General features: G+C 30.0%; 3 non-coding genes across 3 annotated transcripts; 1 reads left to right on the forward strand and 2 right to left on the reverse strand.

Moving 5' to 3' along the window:
• Window positions 1-11930: 11930 nt before the first annotated feature.
• Trnak-cuu lies at window positions 11931-12003 on the reverse strand. Its single transcript has one exon. It is a non-coding gene; the product is annotated as a tRNA-Lys (tRNA).
• A 539-nt stretch (window positions 12004-12542) lies between these two features.
• On the reverse strand, window positions 12543-12615 carry Trnak-cuu. The gene has a single exon. It is a non-coding gene; the product is annotated as a tRNA-Lys (tRNA).
• Window positions 12616-13002: 387 nt separating this feature from the next.
• Window positions 13003-13075, forward strand: Trnak-cuu. The gene has a single exon. It is a non-coding gene; the product is annotated as a tRNA-Lys (tRNA).
• The last annotated feature ends 3048 nt before the right edge of the window (window positions 13076-16123 follow it).

The raw sequence follows: 16123 nt of genomic DNA on the forward strand, positions 1-16123 counted from the left end.
CAGTTCTAGTTCAGTTCTAGTTCATTCTAGTTCAGTTCTAGTTCAGTTCTAGTTCAGTTCTAGTTTAGTTCAAGTTCAGTACTAGTTCAGTTCTAGTTCAGTTCAAGTTCAGTTCTAGTTCAGTTCTAGTTCAGTTCTAGTTCAGTTCTAGTTCAGTTCTAGTTCAGTTCTAGTTCAATTCTAGTTCAGTTCTAGTTCAGTTCTAGTTCAGTTCTAGTTCAATTCTAGTTCAGTTCAAGTTCAGTTCTAGTTCAAGCTTAGTTCTAGTTCAGTTCTGGTTCAGTTCTAGTTCAGTTCTAGTTCAGTTCTAGTTCAGTTCTAGTTCAGTTCTAGTTCAGTTCTAGTTCTAGTTCAGTTCTAGTTCAGTTCTAGTTCAGTTCTAGTTCAGTTCTAGTTCAGTTCTAGTTCAGTTCTAGTTCAGTTCTAGTTCAGTTCTAGTTCAGTTCTAGTTCAGTTCTAGTTCAGTTCTAGTTCAGTTCTAGTTCAGTTCTAGTTCAGTTCTAGTTCAGTTCTAGTTCAGTTCTAGTTCAGTTCTAGTTCAGTTCTAGTTCAGTTCTAGTTCAGTTCTAGTTCAGTTCTAGTTCAGTTCTAGTTCTAGTTCAGTCCTAGTTCAGTTCTAGTTCAGTTCTAGTTCAGTTCTAGTTCAGTTCTAGTTCAGTTCTAGTTCTAGTTCTAGTTCAGTTCTAGTTCAGTTCTAGTTCAGTTCTAGTTCAGTTCTAGTTCAGTTCTGGTTCAGTTCTAGTTCAGTTCTAGTTCAGTTCTAGTTCAGTTCTAGTTCAGTTCTAGTTCAGTTTCGTTCTAGTTCAGTTCTAGTTCAGTTCTAGTTCAGTTCTTCAGTTCTATTCAGTTCTAATTCAGTTCTAATTCAGTTCTAATTCAGTTCTAGTTTTCAGTTCTAGTTCAGTTCTAGTTCAGTTCTAGTTCAGTTCTAGTTCAGTTCTAGTTCAGTTCTAGTTCAGTTCTAGTTCAGTTCTAGTTCAGTTCTAGTTCAGTTCTAGTTCAGTTCTAGTTCAGTTCTAGTTCAGTTCTAGTTCAGTTCTAGTTCAGTTCTAGTTCAGTTCTAGTTCAGTTCTAGTTCAGTTCTAGTTCAGTTCTAGTTCAGTTCTAGTTCATTCTAGTTCAGTTCTAGTTCAGTTCTAGTTCAGTTCTAGTTCAGTTCTAGTTCAGTTCTAGTTCAGTTCTAGTTCAGTTCTAGTTCATTCTAGTTTCAGTTCAGTTCTAGTTCAGTTCTAGTTCAGTTCTAGTTCAGTTCTAGTTCAGTTCTAGTTCAGTTCTAGTTCAGTTCTAGTTCAGTTCTAGTTCAGTTCTAGTTCAGTTCTAGTTCAGTTCTAGTTCAGTTCTAGTTCATTCTAGTTCAGTTCTAGTTCAGTTCTAGTTCAGTTCTAGTTCAGTTCTAGTTCAGTTCTAGTTCAGTTCTAGTTCAGTTCTAGTTCAGTTCTAGTTCAGTTCTAGTCAGTTCTAGTTCAGTTCTAGTTCAGTTCTAGTTCAGTTCTAGTTCAGTTCTAGTTCAGTCTAGTTCAGTTCTAGTTCAGTTCTAGTTCAGTTCTAGTTCAGTTCTAGTTTCAGTTCTAGTTCAGTCTAGTTCAGTTCTAGTTCAGTTCTAGTTCATTTCTAGTTCAGTTCTAGTTCAGTTCTAGTTCAGTTCTAGTTCAGTTCTAGTTCAGTTCTAGTTCAGTTCTAGTCAGTTCTAGTTCAGTTCTAGTTCAGTTCTAGTTCAGTTCTAGTTCAGTTCTAGTTCAGTTCTAGTTCAGTTCTAGTTCAGTTCTAGTTCAGTTCTAGTTCAGTTCTAGTTCAGTTCTAGTTCAGTTCTAGTTCAGTTCTAGTTCAGTTCTAGTTCAGTTCTAGTTCAGTTCTAGTTCAGTTCTAGTTCAGTTCTAGTTCAGTTCTAGTTCAGTTCTAGTTCAGTTCTAGTTCAGTTCTAATTCAGTTCTAGTTCAGTTCTAGTTCAGTTCTAGTTCAGTTCTAGTTCAGTTCTAGTGTTCTAGTTCAGTTCTAGTTCAGTTCTAGTTCAGTTCTAGTTCAGTTCTAGTTCAGTTCTAGTTCAGTTCTAGTTCATTCTAGTTCAGTTCTAGTTCAGTTCTAGTTCAGTTCTAGTTCAGTTCTAGTTCAGTTCTAGTTCAGTTCTAGTTTCCGTTCTAGTCATTTCTAGTTCGTTCTAGGTGTTAGTTCAGTTCTAGTTCATTTAGTTCAGTTCTCGTTCAGTTCTAGTTTCAGTTCTAGTTCAGTTCTAGTTCAGTTCTAGTTCAGTTCTAGTTCAGTTTCTATGTCAGTTCTTAGTTCAGTTCTAGTCTCAGTTCTAGTTCAGTTCTAGTTCAGTTCTGTTCAGTTCTAGTTCAGTTCTAGTTGCCAGTTCTAGTTCAGTTCTAGTTCAGTTCTAGTTCAGTTCTAGTTCAAGTTCTAGTTTCAGTTCTAGTTCCGTTCTTAGTTCAGTTCTAGTTCAGTTCTAGTTACAGTTTCTAGTTCAGTTCTAGCTTTCCAGTTCTAGTTCAGTCTATTCAGTTCACAGTTTAGTTTGTTCTTTCACTATCTTTAATTATAATCCCTATTAACCCCCTCAACTTGCTAAATGAAAAACTTTTGTACTTCCATGCATACTACTATAAGGAAAACTTTAAACCTAACCGTCAACTACCACTACGGATGCACTACAACTTTAATAATAAACTTAAACATGAAGAAAAACCAAAAAAAATAAAAAAAAAATTTAAATAGATTTTTGCCTCTTAAATTTTTCTTTTGGTAACATACATACATAAAAAGTTCTTTATTTTCAGTTGTTCGTCTTCAGTTTTGTCTGTCTGTCATTGTTTTTATTGCAACAAAAAAAATGAAAAAAAAAAACCTAAGAAGTTTTTCTTGGCAAAAATATTTTGCGTTGAAGATTAAATTGATTTTGTTGATGTTTTTTGGCTGCTTGTTATTATTGTTGTTCTGAAGTTGTGGCGGTAAATTTATTATACTTTTTGGTTAAGTTTTATTCTTGTATATAAGATAGATTTAACTTTAAGACGGTAAGAGGACTGACATAAATGCTTTCATTGTTTTGTGTTGTTGGCATAAATAGTGATATTGTTAGTGTTTTAGATTTTTAGTGTAGTAAGACTTATATTTGAGGAAATACATAAATTTTGTTTAATACTTTTTCAAATATTTAGGATTCGAAAATAATTCCTCTAGAAGAGATTTGATAGATTTGAGAGGGTATATGTATGTGTATTTTTATTTCGTTTTAAACAAGGAGGTTTTCGAATTGTTTTCTTAACTGGAATCTTTGATTCCATCAAGAAATTTCTCAATAAAACCTGTATACGAATTCGTGGTATACAGTTACTTAATAAGTATTATACCGCTTGAAAAAACCTTATATAATTATATTCAATATACTTTGTATTGATTTTCTTCATTCCCAAAAATTTGTCTAAAATAAGCATGAGCATCATTGTACTAAACAAGCTGACATTTACATAATGTTTCCGCTTAAATTCTTTGAAAATTATTGACATTTAAAAATATTATTTTGCACAATAAGAAAACTTAATAATGAATTCACTAAATTAGAAACAATTTTAAACAATGAATTCAATAAGTTGTTTACACTTACCTTGGCTCAGAATAAATTTCATAAACACCTGAAAATGGGGGGAAAAAAGCAAAAATTAAAAATTTATTTATTCTTGTGCGGTGTTGCTTTAATTTTTGTTCTGTGAAAAAGAAATCAAAATATTTTTTTTACAAATTGTATTTGACTTAAATACTTTTGGCCAAAATCATTAAATATTTACTTACACACAAAATGCGGTAAGAGTAACGAAAACAATCCGCCCACATTTAAAATTTAATAAACCAAATATTGAAAAAAAAAAAAAAATAAGTAAAAGTCTGGTTAAATTCATTTTCTTAAATTTTCTTTTGCTGTTTCCGTTTCCTAATAAATATGTACGTATGTATGTATAAGGGAAATTGTGTTAAGGACAAAAATTGTTTGTACTTAAGTTATGTTTTAAGCTACTTTTACATTAACCTTAAAAACAGCTAAAATGACTATCTCAGTTATACATACATATATGTATGTACATCAGAAAATCTTCTTAGATAGTGTAAAGTTGTTTTCAACAAAATCATCAAGAAATTTTTTGCCATAACAATAATAAACCTAATAAAAAATTATGATACAACGGATAATATTGATAATCTTATATGATGCGCAATAACAAAAAAAAATACATACATAAAGCTGAAATAAAATCAGAATCATACACACCCTTCACATTCCAAATGTTGTGTTTCCATTATCTCTTATGTGTGTGTGTGTCTTTTCCGTTTCCCCAGTATGTAATATTTTCAATGTTTTTTCTTTGTATCTGTCTGAGTATAATTTGCCAAAAAATTGTTTAAGACAAAAGATGGCATAAAAAAGTTTTTGCGTTAAAATAAGTGTTTAACATAAATGCTACATAATCATTTTGTGTGTGCGTTATTTTTTTTAGTTTTTCTAAGTGGTTTTTATGATAAAAAGCTAATAATCATTGAAAAGAATTATAAATGGCGAAGATGTTTTTTTACACTCGAAAAAAATGCTTATTCGTTAAGCACACATTAGGGGAAATCAGAAAAACTGTTTTATTGCTGAGCTCAATCTCTGCAAAAAAAAATATATATATTTTTCCTCCTTTGAATTTAGAGAGATGGATATTTAGTTTTAGAATAATCCCAGCACATATAAGTTTTAAGCAATATCCATTTTAAATAAACTGAATTCGGGCAGCCCTTATAATTATTTTTATTGGTCCTACACCCTCCTTAAAGCAAACCAATTATCCCAGAATCTGAGCCAATTTAACTACGTCCATCTGTGTGCCCATGTAAACATTGTGTTCTCGCTACAGGTCGCAAATTTCAAGATTTCAAATTTGATTAAATTTGGCACATACTCTTCTTATGGAAATAGTTTCGCCTAGCCCCCATACAACCTTACCCCCCGAATAGGGCTTTTGAGCTCAATAATGTTAATAATGTTAAATATCTGAAAAAAACCCTCAAAACTTAGTTTTATAAAAGTGCCGATTTTCGCAATGATCGGGCCTCATTTGACCCAAGCCGCCATACAAAGTCCCCTTTACCGAATTACTTAAAGGTCAAAATTCAATTATAAACACAAATAACACGATGATATTCTGTATAAAGGTCTCTAACAAAATCCTCCCATATAAACCCTCGCTTAATTATTAAAGAAATTGTCAAAATCTTTAACATATTCATTGTTTTAGGGTATCATATGGTCGGCTATGTTGGACTTGGTATCGTCTTGTTTCGTCTTGATTTTTTTCTTTCCAAATTTTGAATTTGAGTGCTCATAACTTCCAGACTTGTTCTCAAATTTTTGAATGTTTACGAGTTAGTTATTTGTTAGTAGGTTAGTTAGTTAGTAGTTATTTTGTTAGTAGGTTAGTAGGTTAGTAGTTAGTTAGTTAGTTAGGTAGTATTTAGTTAGTTAGTAGTTAGTTCGTTAGTTAGTTAGTTAGTAGTAGTTAGTAGTTAGTTAGTTAGTTAGTTAGTTAGTTAGTAGTTAGTAGTTAGTTAGTTAGTTAGTTAGTTAGTTAGTAGTTAGTTAGTTAGTTAGTTAGTTAGTTAGTTAGTTAGTTAGTTAGTTAGTTAGTTAGTTAGTTAGTTAGTTAGTTAGTAGTTAGTTAGTTAGTTAGTTAGTAGTTAGTTAGTTAGTTAGTTAGTTAGTTAGTTAGTTAGTTAGTTAGTTAGTAGTTAGTAGTTAGTTAGTTAGTTAGTTAGTTAGTTAGTTAGTAGTTAGTTAGTTAGTAGTTAGTAGTTAGTAGTAGTTAGTTAGTAGTTAGTTAGTTAGTTAGTAGTTAGTTAGTTAGTTAGTTAGTTAGTTAGTTAGTTAGTTAGTTAGTAGTTAGTTAGTTAGTTAGTTAGTTAGTTAGTTAGTTAGTTAGTTAGTTAGTTAGTTAGTAGTTAGTTAGTAGTTAGTTAGTTAGTTAGTTAGTAGTTAGTTAGTTAGTTAGTTAGTTAGTTAGTTAGTTAGTTAGTTAGTTAGTTAGTTAGTTAGTTAGTTAGTTAGTTAGTTAGTTAGTTAGTTAGTTAGTTAGTAGTTAGTAGTAGTTAGTTAGTTAGTTAGTTAGTTAGTTAGTTAGTTAGTTAGTTAGTTAGTTAGTTAGTTAGTTAGTTAGTAGTTAGTAGTTAGTTAGTTAGTTAGTTAGTTAGTTAGTAGTTAGTTAGTTAGTTAGTTAGTTAGTTAGTTAGTTAGTTAGTAGTTAGTTAGTTAGTTAGTTAGTTAGTTAGTAGTTAGTTAGTTAGTTAGTTAGTATTAGTTAGTTAGTTAGTAGTTAGTTAGTTAGTTAGTTAGTTAGTTAGTTAGTAGTTAGTTAGTTAGTTAGTTAGTAGTTAGTTAGTTAGTTAGTTAGTTAGTAGTTAGTTAGTTAGTTAGTAGTTAGTTAGTTAGTTAGTTAGTTAGTTAGTTAGTTAGTTAGTTAGTTAGTTAGTTAGTTAGTTAGTTAGTTATTAGTTAGTTAGTTAGTTAGTTAGTTAGTTAGTTAGTTAGTTAGTAGTTAGTTAGTAGTAGTTAGTTAGTTAGTTAGTTAGTTAGTTAGTTAGTTAGTTAGTTAGTTAGTTAGTAGTTAGTTAGTTAGTTAGTTAGTTAGTTAGTAGTTAGTTAGTTAGTTAGTTAGTTAGTAGTTAGTTAGTTAGTTAGTTTTTTTTTTTTGATTTTTTTCCAAATTTTGAATTTGAGTGCTCATAACTTCCAGACTTGTTCTCAAATTTTTTAATGTTTACGAGTTAGTTATTTTGTTAGTAGGTTAGTTAGTTATTTGTTAGTAGGTTAGTAGTTAGTTAGTTAGTTAGTTAGTTAGTTAGTTAGTAGTTAGTAGTTAGTTAGTTAGTTAGTTAGTTAGTTAGTAGTTAGTTAGTTAGTAGTTGTTAGTTAGTTAGTTAGTTAGTTAGTAGTTAGTTAGTTAGTTAGTTAGTTAGTTAGTAGTTAGTGTAGTTAGTTAGTAGTTAGTTAGTTAGTTAGTTAGTTAGTTAGTTAGTTAGTTAGTTAGTTAGTTAGTTAGTTAGTAGTTAGTTAGTTAGTTAGTTAGTTAGTTAGTTAGTTAGTAGTTAGTAGTTAGTTAGTAGTAGTTAGTTAGTTAGTTAGTTAGTTAGTTAGTTAGTTAGTTAGTTAGTTAGTTAGTTAGTTAGTTAGTTAGTTAGTTAGTTAGTTAGTTAGTAGTTAGTTAGTTAGTTAGTTAGTTAGTTAGTTAGTTAGTTAGTTAGTTAGTTAGTTAGTTAGTTAGTTAGTTAGTTAGTTAGTTAGTTAGTAGTTAGTTAGTTAGTTAGTTAGTTAGTTAGTTAGTAGTTAGTTAGTTAGTTAGTTAGTTAGTTAGTAGTTAGTTAGTTAGTTAGTTAGTTAGTTAGTTAGTTAGTTAGTTAGTTAGTTAGTTAGTTAGTTAGTAGTTAGTTAGTTAGTTAGTTAGTTAGTTAGTTAGTTAGTTAGTTAGTTAGTTAGTTAGTTAGTTAGTTAGTTAGTTAGTTAGTTAGTTAGTTAGTTAGTTAGTTAGTTAGTTAGTTAGTTAGTTAGTTAGTTAGTAGTTAGTTAGTTAGTTAGTTAGTTAGTTAGTTAGTTAGTTAGTTAGTTAGTTAGTTAGTTAGTTAGTTAGTTAGTTAGTTAGTTAGTTAGTTAGTTAGTAGTAGTTAGTTAGTTAGTTAGTTAGTTAGTTAGTTAGTTAGTTAGTTAGTTAGTTAGTTAGTTAGTTAGTTAGTTAGTTAGTTAGTTAGTTAGTTAGTTAGTAGTTAGTTAGTTAGTTAGTTAGTTAGTTAGTTAGTTAGTTAGTTAGTTAGTTAGTTAGTTAGTAGTTAGTTAGTTAGTTAGTTAGTTAGTTAGTTAGTTAGTTAGTTAGTTAGTTAGTTAGTTAGTTAGTTAGTTAGTTAGTTAGTTAGTTAGTTAGTTAGTAGTTAGTTAGTTAGTTAGTTAGTTAGTTAGTTAGTTAGTTAGTTAGTTAGTTAGTTAGTAGTTAGTTAGTTAGTTAGTTAGTTAGTTAGTTAGTTAGTTAGTTAGTTAGTTAGTTAGTTAGTTAGTTAGTTAGTTAGTTAGTTAGTTAGTTAGTTAGTTAGTTAGTTAGTTAGTTAGTTAGTTAGTTAGTTAGTTAGTTAGTTAGTTAGTTAGTTAGTTAGTTAGTTAGTTAGTTAGTTAGTTAGTTAGTTAGTTAGTTAGTTAGTTAGTAGTTAGTTAGTTAGTTAGTTAGTTAGTTAGTTAGTTAGTAGTTAGTTAGTTAGTTAGTAGTTAGTTAGTTAGTTAGTTAGTTAGTAGTTAGTTAGTTAGTTAGTTAGTTAGTTAGTTAGTAGTTAGTTAGTTAGTTAGTTAGTTAGTTAGTTAGTTAGTTAGTTAGTAGTAGTTAGTTAGTTAGTTAGTAGTTAGTTAGTTAGTTAGTTAGTTAGTTAGTAGTAGTTAGTTAGTTAGTAGTTAGTTAGTTAGTAGTTAGTTAGTTAGTTAGTTAGTTAGAAGTTGTTCGAGGTGAGTCTGATGGTGTCTGATGCAGAACGGTGTCCACTCCGCCTACACCTAGGACTACTTCATGCTTACGACGAAATTTAATTCAAATATGTATTTTGAGTGCGATGTTATACCAGTTATTACATCCCTTCCTACGTCCAAGAAATATAATATCTGAACATTGGTGAAGGAATTCCTGTAATATATTTAAGTTAGCGGCTTAGCTAACTTAAATATATTTTTTGTTTTACTAACAACTTTAATAAAAAACTAAATAAAATTAAACGATTATTAAATGTTTTTCCTAGGCCTTCATAGATGCGAAACTTTGCTATAGAAATAAAAATTAAGTTAAATAAATAAATATGTATGATATCATTTTAACAACTTAAAAGCAATTTCCTTTTAAAACATTATACAATTACTGAGTAGAAAACATCCATTATACAGAAACAAAGAACTCTTAAGCGGGTAAAAAGAAGCAAATAATGGGGATAGTGGCGGCAAGCAGTAACATCAGTATCAATGGCACTTGAAGTTCTATATAATACTCTTAATATTGCTAGTTGTGTAATTTTTTTTTTAATTTTTTTCTGTAATGTTAACTTTTTAATTTAGATAAAAAGAAAAAAAGACATAGAAAAAATTTTTTGTAAATTTTTTGCTATCTTTTATTTTTTTTGAAAAAAAAAAAAAAAAATACTAGTAAATAAAAAAGAAACCATTTAACAAAATAGTATAAAAAAACATACAAGCGAGACTTTGAAACTTTATACTTTATTTGGTTAAAAATAAAGAGAGATGTTACTTAAAAAGGAAATCATGGTCAAAAGGACAAAAACAAAAAAAAACTCAAGCTGGAAAATACTACATGATAGACGAATGGAGGGAAAAAAGAGAAATTTATTTAAAACAAAATAAATGATGATGTTGATGTAAGTAGTATTACATACTTAAACCAGCAAACACTAGATAAAAAAGAAAAAGGTTTTCAATTGTTTTTCATATAATTTACATGCTACTGAAGAGTACTACTGTCTACCGGCCTCATTATATAGAAGTAGTGTAATAATGACTAGTTAATTATATGAGTTATAATTATGTACTTATGTATTCATTTGATATCTCTCTGGTAAACTACAGTGGGATGTATACACTTTATTCTTACTTACAGTGTTCTTTCATCTCCTTACTTGTAAGCATTTTACATAAGTGTTGATATCTCGATCTTTTCAAATAATGAGTAAAAATGTCAATATGTAAGTTGTAAAGTTCTTTATTTGTAATGCAACTTTTTGCTTGGACATAAGCCTATAAGTTTAGTAAGGAAAGCTAGTGAATACATGTAATATTCTATAATAGAATGGAAAACAAGTGTAAAACTTTTATGTGGCATATAATTTAATACCATTATATATAGAAATCACTTTATAAAAGCCTCCACAAAAAAAAAACAAGTGCAACAAAAAGTCATGTTGTTGCCTTAAACAACTGCACATAAAATATATACCGAATATTTTATTTATGCAGAAAATTGTACAGATACATATTTACATGTCATCGAAGGTTTAGGCAAAAATTTTGAAAAAAAAAAACAAATGCAAAACGAAGTCAAGGTACAGCTTACAATTTTTATACCCACCATCAAAAAAGATGGATCCGTTTGTAACACATCGATATATTGGTCATAGACCCGCTAAAGTATATATATATATATATACTGGGTCCTTATTAAATTCTAAAACGATCTAGCCATGTATGTCCGTCTGTCTGTCTGTCGGTCTGTCTGTCGGTATGTCTGTCTGTCTGTCTGTCTGTCTGTCTGTCTGTCTGTCTGTCTGTCTGTCTGTCTGTCTGTCTGCCTGTTGAAAGCACGATAGAGTCCGAACGGAACGAGATAGAGGATTGAAATTTTCCACAAATATTCTCTATAGGTAAGGTTTGTCTTATGATCAAAAACTTCTCTACCAAATTTTATGTTGATCGGTCTATAATTGACCCTACCCCCCCATATAAGGTCCCCTTCAGAAAATTACTTTAATGCTCATTATTGGCTTGAAAATACGAGTATAGTAATAAAATTTAATCTCTCTACCAAATGTATTGAGGATCGGTCCATAAGAAAATTACTTTAACGATCTTTGCTGACTTAAAAATACGTGAACAGTTATGACATTTTATATAAGAAACATTTATAGGAACGTAAATCTTCCTACCGATTTGCATGCGGAAAGTGTCGAGAAGTAATATTCGATGAAAAGATGTTTTGTATGAACCAAAGTTGGTCTAAAAAAATTTTATGAAAAACGGCCAATTATTAACCCTTTCTCTCACATAAGGTGCACTTCAGTTAATTTGATGAGTAATATCACCCTGATGTTTATAGAGTAGCATTCCATTTAAGGCATACGCTTTGAACTTGTTACTATTTCATCAAACTTCTGAAACATAGTCCAGACTCCAGACGTTATTATTTCTAGATTCCTTTGTTTAGTTTGTCAATAGACTGGTCTATAGATTAGGTTAGGTTGATAGGAGGATGGATCTACATCAAATCCGAAAAAATACACCTAGGCCACCTGTTGTGCGATCTTTTTCATGAAAAAAGTTTGTTGGTCCATAGATTAGTTAATAGACTAATCCCTAGACTAGTCAATAGACTAGATCATAAACGAGTTAATGCATTAATCCATATTGAAATTGCTTCATAATCAATCTACAGCTTCTGCCAAATTTTATCCAGATCACATGGTCCCACAAACGGATGAACAGAGAGAGTGAGAGAGAGATAACTTAATCGACTCATAAAATGATTCTACACTAGGTATAGAACCATTATTTCCCAACATAGTGGTGTACAGTGTAACTCATGTGAAATAAAATATCTTAACGCAACATTTTAATTCTAAAATCTTTTAAGTTTAAATATTTGCCTAACGACCCTCGCATAAAGTTACTATATATTTTAAAAAGTCCATCAAGCAAGTGATGTTTTCAATAAAATTCATATTTCTATGAGTGACAATGTTTTTACATGTTAGATGAGAGGCCATATAAAAGGTCAATGCACAATTTTGTTTTTGTATTATTTTGAAAATGGAATTTTATGATTGTTGAAAAAAAATATAATGCAAATAAATTTAAATGTTGAAAAGAAATTTAGAACAAATTTAAGTTGGTAAAATAAATATAAATAAATTTTAAGAAAAAGAACTGAGTAAAATATATTGATTTTTCTTTCTATAACATGGTTAACACATCAACATATTGATCGTACGTATACAATTTTAAGAAGATTATGTCATGACCTTACTTACGGCTACTGATAGCACATTAAGTGTAGTACATATTTTCTAAGATCATCGATTTCATTCTTAACTTTTTATTGATTACTATTATTTTCTATGAAAATTTAATAAATAAACAATTTTATTAAAAAAATACAATTCGCCCAACGTGGGGCTCGAACCCACGACCCTGAGATTAAGAGTCTCATGCTCTACCGACTGAGCTAGCCGGGCATATAACCAATCGCTTGCTAAGCAACTAACAAAAAAATAAGTTCACACTATCTACAACAACAAAAACATTCAATCTAATAATAGAAATCAATTGTTGTTGTTTTGTGCGTACAATCTTAAAGAACGTGCTGTGTGATCACACCTGTGTGATCGTTAGCACCAGTAAGTTGTTCTAGCATAAGCATAAAAGTAAATATGTATGTATGTATCTATGTTCACAAAAATAGCATGAATATTTTAAGCAGCTATTTATAGATTTCTATGTTGTTATTCGAGAAAACGTTCATTTTATGATCTTTTGTTAGAATGTGAGCAAAATTTTAATTATTTGTTGAAGAATATTTCTATTTAAATTAAATTTTTGTTGTTGTTAACTTAGAATTTTAATGTTGTTGTAAATTATTAAGTAAAATATGTAACTGGTGTGCATACATATGTATATTATTTAAAAATATATGTATATATTTTTTGTATTTAAAGGGAAATAACCTTGATATAACTTCTATTAATATCTAAAATTTTTATTAAAAAATTAAACGCGCCCAACGTGGGGCTCGAACCCACGACCCTGAGATTAAGAGTCTCATGCTCTACCGACTGAGCTAGCCGGGCATATATTAGCGAATCCTCAAAACATACACTTTAATAACGTTTGTCTTATAAGCTTTTAGAACAGATGTCAAGTCAAAATATTACTTGACAACTACATATAGTACGAATCAAAATAATCACTAGATTTGAAGGAAAAATCGCAATATTTCCCGTCATGAAAAATTGGGTCCCACGTATTAACTTGTGCCAGCACTTTCGCGACGGACATTTCAACAACTTTAAAAAGTTGATTTCAATATACATATGTATAGTGGACATCACTCGTTTGCAGTTAAAATAGTGAGAATTACGATCGGATCTAAAATTATTAACTAAGTGAGAATTATATCTATAACAGTTTCATTAAAAGGGTGAAACTTTGGAGAATATTCCAGCTTTTCAAAATATGCCCGGCTAGCTCAGTCGGTAGAGCATGAGACTCTTAATCTCAGGGTCGTGGGTTCGAGCCCCACGTTGGGCGAAATTATTTTTATACCCACACATCGAAATATTGGTCATAAACCCACAAAAGTATATATATTCTGGGTTCTTATTAAATTCTAAGAAAATCTAGCCATGTCCGTCCGTCTGTCTGTCGAACGGAATGAGCTAGAGGGTTGAAATTTTCGACAAATATTCTCTATATGTAAGGTTTGTTGGTATTGAAAATGGGAAATATCGGTCCACGTTTTCGGATAGCTCCCATAGAAGTGGACCCATGAAAAACAGCTTTAACGGGCATATCTGTTTTAAAAGTAATAGTAAAGCAATAAAAATCGACATAAATAAGTTTCATATGAGCCAAAATCTCTCTACCAAATTTTATGTGGATCGGTCCATAATTGACCATACCGCCCATATAGGGTCCCCTTCAAAAATTATGTTAACGCTCACTACTGGCTTAAAATACGAATATAGCGATGAAATTCAACACATATAAGTTCCATGCAAGCCAAAATTTCTCTATCAAATTTTATGTGGATCGGTCCATAATTAACCCTACCCCCCCATATAGGGTCCCCTTCAGAAAACGACTTCAACTCTAATTACTGTTTTAAAAATACGAGTGTAGCTATGAAATTCGACACACCTAAGTTCCATGCGAGCCAAAATCTCTCTATTAAATTTTATGTGGATCGATCCATAATTGACTATACCTCCCCATATTAGGTCCCCTTCAAAAAACAACTTTAACGTTCATTACTGGCTTAAAAATATTAGTATATCAATGAAATTTGACATACTTAAGTAAGTCTCTTATGAGCAAAATCTTCTCTACCAAGTTTTACGTGGATCGGTCCACAATTGACCCTACCCCCATATAAGGGCCCCTTCATTTAATTACTTTAACGCTCATTACTGGGTTGAAAGTACGAGTATAGAGATGAAATATGACATAAGTAAGTTTCTTACGAGCCAAAACCTAAGAAACTTTTATAGGAACTTAAATCTTCCTACAGAACAGTAAAAAATTCACCCTACCTCTCATATATGGTCCTTTTCAGTAAATTTGATTAGTAATATCACCCTGATGTTTGTAGGGGAGCATTCCTTTTACGGCATACGGTTTGATGGTGGGTATATAAAATTCGGCACAGCTGAATATAACACTCTCACTTGTTTAGACTTTAAAATATTTTCTGAATAAGAAAAGATATTTGTATTGCCGCGTGCTATATGGAGATACAAATTGTGATAAAATGCTAGGAATTACGTTAGTAAAGACTGTGTATTATCACATTTTCTATATAACGTTATCCATTATGCTAAACGCCGAACATGTCAATAGAGTCAAAGTCTGAGGATTACAGAGGCATTTAAAGGAACTCGACTACATGGACGATATCCGTCTCCTTACATCAAATATGCAAAACTGAAATGATCGAAGAAAAGTCCGCAAGAGTGGAACTGAAGAACAAGGCGGTAAAAATCAGAGTTATGCGAATCGCTTCCAGGACACAACCATTTCTTTTTCAATATCAACCGATAGAAGATATTGATATTTTTTGACATCCGTATTGTGCCTTTATTACAACACGTGATTCCACCTAGAACATAAATGCATATATCATGCTAAACCCCGTATGGCTATCCTCCTAACAATCGACTAACACGAAGGACACCATTAGTATTCAAGTTTTTGTGAATTTACTTAAGTGTGTAGTTTGGATCAGAAGAATCAGGAACACTGATTTTTGATACACCACTTGCCAGATTCCCATCCAGGCAGAGATACGTAGACGAAAGTGTCGTTCGATTGGAGGAAATCTAAGAAATAAGAAATCATCGTTTTAAAAAAATTATAGTGATTTCAAAAATTTAAATTTTTTCGAAATTGATTGTACATATGTATAAATAAGTATTAGTTGTTATCTTCAGTGTGACCATTTTGGCATTTTTGCAGCTAGATTTAGCATTTTTTATTTTGATTTAGCTGCAAAATTTTAATTTAGCATTTGGCATTTTATTTAGCATTTTTATAAAATATTTTTAGCATTTTTAGCTTTTTTTTGCAATTTTTGTATATAAATAAGAAAGACAAATTTTTGCAAAAAAAGATTTATATTGGAAATAGGTTTAACCGGAAAAAATCAGAATTAAATGTCTACCCAAACACAAGCAACAAGAAATATGAGAAATGTAATAATTTACACTGTAATTCAAAATAATGCAAAAAGATTCATGAAGATAAATAACTTAAAATTACGCCAATACAAGTGAATACTTTAAAATTTTGTATTCTAAAATATTTTTCTGGAACCCAATGCTTTTTTAAATTCGAGGTGATAGAAATAATTCAAGAGATTTCATATATTTTTACAAATACGTTCAGTACGCTATTTTACAAACTAATACTTTTTGTTTGCTCATGGAATGAAACATATAATTTTGGAAAATGCTATGTATGACGGTTAATTAACAAATTTTATTTTTTCCTATATGAAATAAAGAGGTTTTAATTTTTATCATCCTTCAGGAGTTCTTGTTAATTTATTGAAAATAAGTATTGAAAAAAATCAATAATATATAATTAAGACTTTCTCATCCTACTTTCTGTTCTTTTTATTTTTACAAAATTTTTAGTAATTTTGTTGTCACGTTTTTTTTTTAATTAAAAAAAATACATAAATTTCGAAAATATTATTGACAATTTATTCCAGAATTACAAACTTACGGATTTGAATATACCTCTCAATTCATTTCATACATTCTCATATATATTTTTCCGAAAAAATCTTGGAAGTATGAGTTATAAACCTGACATCTATACACCGAGATTTAAAATTATTTCAACGGAATTTTCAATATTTTTGTGACATGAAAACCATTTTTAAAGTGTTTTGAGGAAGACAAAACTAGAAATATACTTTTCCTCCCGAAACACATATAGGTTTTATACCATGAGCAACTAGTGTAATTAATAGAGTTTTAATATAATTTTTGCATTCAGAAATATTTTAAAGTTAGAGACATTACATATTGCTAAATTTACAAAAATATTGAAATAATTTTTATCTTAATACCACGA

This window comes from Lucilia sericata, unplaced genomic scaffold (genome assembly GCF_015586225.1).
Source record: "Lucilia sericata isolate MDLA Ls3-8-SP2 unplaced genomic scaffold, ASM1558622v1 Contig000794F_arrow, whole genome shotgun sequence".
NCBI lineage: Eukaryota > Metazoa > Arthropoda > Insecta > Diptera > Calliphoridae > Lucilia > Lucilia sericata.